The sequence below is a fragment of the Osmia lignaria genome, chromosome 7, assembly GCF_051020975.1.
Source record: "Osmia lignaria lignaria isolate PbOS001 chromosome 7, iyOsmLign1, whole genome shotgun sequence".
Taxonomy (NCBI): domain Eukaryota; kingdom Metazoa; phylum Arthropoda; class Insecta; order Hymenoptera; family Megachilidae; genus Osmia; species Osmia lignaria.
The window spans coordinates 3,184,288-3,187,704 of record NC_135038.1 but is presented as its reverse complement, the minus strand read 5'-3'; positions in this window follow the sequence as shown (position 1 = coordinate 3,187,704).

Sequence of the window (3,417 nt, the reverse complement as noted above, 5' to 3'; positions counted from 1 at the left end):
CGGTAATTCGCGTTATGTAGAAAGTTGATGTAGTCAAAGAATACAATGGTAAAGAAATGTTGGAAGGTTTTAGACTGAAATTTAAAATTGAGAAGTTAGATAATCGTGTCATTACGATGACGTCCTTGCTATGTGTTCGTTGGTCCCAGACGCTGAGGGTTTTGACCCTCCACAACCTCTTCTCCTATGATTTTGTCGAGCTAACTGATAATAATAATTTTTAAAGGAACGGTGTTAAATTTAGAAAATGAAAATTATATGAAATGCAAAATTACATTGAAATTCGGGCCCTCTTCATGGTCCGCCGTCCGAGGGTTAATTCTTAACCCCTTTTGTCTATGATTTTTTCGATAGCTGCGTAAATTCATTGCTTGAATTTTCAAACAAATAAAGAAAATTGAAATATGATGATCCTTGACTGGGTAAATTATAAATAGAATTAAACTCAAAATTCAACGACACTAAAAGTACTAGCCAAATTTGACACATTTGTCAAATGACTCGATATTACAGGGCAAAGGGTTGACACGTTGAACGCCATCGCAAATTACACATGCCTAAATAATTAATAGAAAACAATAGAAAAACATTATTTTAAGTAATATTGTTATGATATATATAATGTAAAATAGCAAATAGGGAGCTTAAAATTTGAAATTTGAAGATTAATTATTTCTGTTCTTAATAATTAGAGTTTCAATACAGATGCTTGCTAATTTCCCGTTGGAGAACTGTGGGGAAGGCACGTATGCCATTGACGCTCGATAATTCCCCGGTCTCTTAGAAGTGCTCGTCTCCAGAGCCGAGGGGAATGAGGGGAATTGTCGAGGTCTTGTTATAATAAATCGAATGCCATTGGCGCTTGATAATTCCCCGTTTCTTAGAGGTGCCAATATGCTGGGAATTATTGAGTCTTTATTTCGATAAATTCTCAAATAAAAGAATTTGATATATCCAAAGATATATACTGGGGTGATAAAATACAATAGACACCTTAAATTTTAGATGTTTCCTTTTATTCATAAAAGTATACAGATTTTGTTTGTTTTTTTATGTTAAATCTAATTCCTTGTTGCTCCCCTTTTTTTCTATGAGAGTATTAACCCTTAGCTGACACTGTGGGGTACGAGACGACCCTTTCCTTTTTGGCTAAACTTCGTCCCTTCAACTCTTCAAATAAATACCTTTTTTGAAACCACAACTTTTGTAGTATTCTTTCTCTTAAAATGTTCAATCTCAAGAGTGTCCACCTAAAATTTGAAAAAGTTATGAATTTTTTGTGAAAACTTATTTTTTCAATTTTTATTTCATATTCAATATTTCATTTTATTAAAATTAGCTGTAAAATATGTTGAAACAATTTTCAAAGATTATCTAGGAATTTTTTCAAGTTAAAATAATGAATAGCTTCTTCGCAGCAAATATTTTAGTGGTTGGGGTCTTAAACGTCCAAATGTGCCAGCCATGTTACTCTGGTGAAGTGTGCCAGTTGAGAGTTAATCTTGTTTGACGTACTTAATATTAAGAGGTACGATAATATTGAATGGTGTCTATTTTATTCTGTCACTCTGGTGTAATAATAAATGGATACACGTTTAGACATTAATGGCCAGACATGAAAAGCGTACTGGTAGGTTGAGGCATTAATTCAGACGTGAAAAACGTACTTACTGGTACGCTTATGATTGCCAGTAGATTATGGTGGTAACCAACCATACATCTAACTCGTTCGATGTCGTACCGGTATTATATGTATATTCGAAAGTCTTACAATTATGATACATATTTACTGCCTGCTTTATTAGTAGATGAAACTTCGTGAATTTATAAAGTGATTCAAGACAAGAATAGGGGTAGTCCTTATCTGCTTTAGGAGCCTAGGTCAATAGTGACCAAAACTTACAAAACATATACATAGATATTAATCTAATATTGAAAGAATATTATTAGTTTCATATATTGAAAGAATACACAATTAAATTAAAATTGGGGCTCTCTCCATGGTCCGCCGTCCAAGGGTTAAGAATATGAAATATAACTCCAAAATTGAATAGTCATTTTTCTGTATTGCTTTAAGGAGAGTAAGCATTTTTAGGGGTAAAAAAATCGATTTAAAAAATCTTTTTAATTTGATAATAAATAATATTTGGAATCAGAATCTATAATTAAAACAATTTTTTGGGGGTGTTATAAGTGAGCGAAAAATGTTCACAAAGATTTGATAGAGGCAAGATTTTAGATTTTTCAGCACTCATGTGAAAAATGAACTTGAAATTGAGTTATTTTCTAGGTACCACAGAAAATGCCCATTCCCCTTAATGCATTCTCTACTATAAATGAAAAGGAACATATGTAGTCAAACATATCAAAATTCTAATTATTTAGAATAGAAACAATTCACCTTAAAATTTGCTATTTTATATTATCACCATAATCTTAATACTATTTACAATTTGTTTTATATTAACACATGTTAACGTATAATAAATACAGAAACTTGTTCTAATATGTGAAAAATAATGATAATTAATCATCTAAAATATTATGCTATTCAAATGAAATAATTTTTCACCAGTAATTACTGAAAAATTAGTTTATATATCATAAACACAGGTGCAACGAATTATTGTCACTTCTCATGAATATAAAAAGTAGCATTAATATTTATACATGTAGCGGTTTGAATTTCATTTTTATTACACCATTGTTATCATTTAATTGAATTATTAACAAATCAATATAGATTATCTCCTTTAATCAACCTTTGCGTAGCAATTAAACGATATTAAATAATTGAAACAATCAATTCGAAAAATTCGCTTTCCAAAAGAAATTTTGAAATTTCCTGGTCAAATTTGTGTTATAAAAGAGGTAGAATTGTTTGAATATAAACCACATCAGTTAAAGTAGTTTTCGATATAAATATAACTCATATTGAATATATTCAACATGAATATAACACAAACGTAAATAAACATTAAATCCTAAAGTTAAATGTATTATTTTTAAACAAAAGAGTTTCATATACTTATTGGAAGAATAATATAAAATACGAAATTAAATTAAAATTGAGACTCTCTACATGGTCCGCCGTCATTACAGTGCAAAATTTAGAAAATGAATTAATATCGTTAATAGAGACTGTTGTATTAGAAATTACGTTGATCAATTTGTATTTGTCTCGAGAGAAAAGTTTCTCAGAACATTCTGCGTGCCTTTTTCACCATAATTTTCACCTTGTGGCGAAATCTGCGATGGCACTTTTCGACCGATCAAGTTTCTTTGCTATGCACCCATAGCCCCTACCTTCAATACTAACCCCTTTAATTGTAGCTTTCTTTGCTTCGGATAATTGTTTTCTATAAAGATTGTTATAAACAAACTATGATACTATTATTAACGAATAAAGAAATTTAT